Source organism: Pongo pygmaeus, chromosome 4, assembly GCF_028885625.2.
Source record: "Pongo pygmaeus isolate AG05252 chromosome 4, NHGRI_mPonPyg2-v2.0_pri, whole genome shotgun sequence".
NCBI lineage: Eukaryota > Metazoa > Chordata > Mammalia > Primates > Hominidae > Pongo > Pongo pygmaeus.
This window is the reverse complement of record NC_072377.2, coordinates 23,986,401-23,987,662: the sequence shown is the minus strand read 5'-3', so window position 1 is coordinate 23,987,662 and position 1,262 is coordinate 23,986,401.

Genomic DNA, 1,262 nt, shown 5'->3' with positions numbered 1-1,262 from the left:
TGTTAATGTATTAGTCTGTTCTCATGCTGCTAATAAAGATATACCCAAGACTGGGTAATTTATAAAAGAAAGAGATTTAATTTACTCACAGTTCCACATGGCTGGGGAGGCCTCACAATCATGGAAGAAGGCAAATGAGGAGCAAAGTCATGTCTTACATGATGCCAGCCAAGAGAGCGTGTGCAGGGGAACTCCCCTTTATAAAACCATCAGATCCTGGGAGACGTATTCACTATCATGAGAACAACATAAGAAAGACTCTCCTCTATAATTCAATTACCCCCCCACCGGGTCCCTCCCACAACACGTGGGATTTATGGGAGCTACAATTCAAGATGAGATTTGAGTGCGTTCACAGCCAAACCATATCACTTAATAAGATTTTATCAATAATTTATTTGATTTTATTGTTTCCATAGCCAATGGCCACAGCATATTCATTGAAACTACTTCCAAAAATTTTGTGTCTTTCATATTACACTGTATCTTTTGACCTAATTGTGTGTACCTTGGGCCTATCAAAGCAAGAAGCACACGTTTAGTAACTTTTCTGTGAGCCATGTTTTTCAAATGAAAGTGTTCAATAAATGCCACCATGATCGATGTAGTTGTGATAACAGTGAGTGTAATGGCCACACTCTTGATTTGCTTTTTGCCTTATGAATCACTTGCTACAAATATTATTCAATTTTATATTTTACTGATTTTTATAAGGTAGTAACTTTCCTATTCTTGCTTCATAACTCTTGAATGGCATGTACAATCTGTAGTTTTTTTCATCCCTGCCTGCAAGTGAGTTCATTAATTGAGAGCACTTATCTCTCTCTTGCAATACCTTGCCAAACACAGCAACAAATGAACACTGACAATTTCTTACTTTCCAGCCTGAATCCATAGGTTTACTGAGCTTATTAGGTACATTATTTGTTTTTCTAGTTATCACTATTGACAATTTTACCAAATATATAAATACTGCATTATACTAGTCACCATTATTCAAGACTTTTATAACAGTTTCTTACCCAACTGTTATTTTGTTGTTGTTGCTGCTGCTATTATAATACCTGACTTCTAGGTGCCAATTTCTGTTGTGTGGGCTATAATATACTATGGTAACAAACCCACCAAAATCCCAGGGAGTAAAACCAGCGAATTTACTTTTGGAGCAAACTAAATATCGAATTAAAATTGGTGAAAAGGGAGTGAAAGAAGGAAGAGGATTTGACCACCATAGTCACTCAGGTGACCACAATAAAAGATGC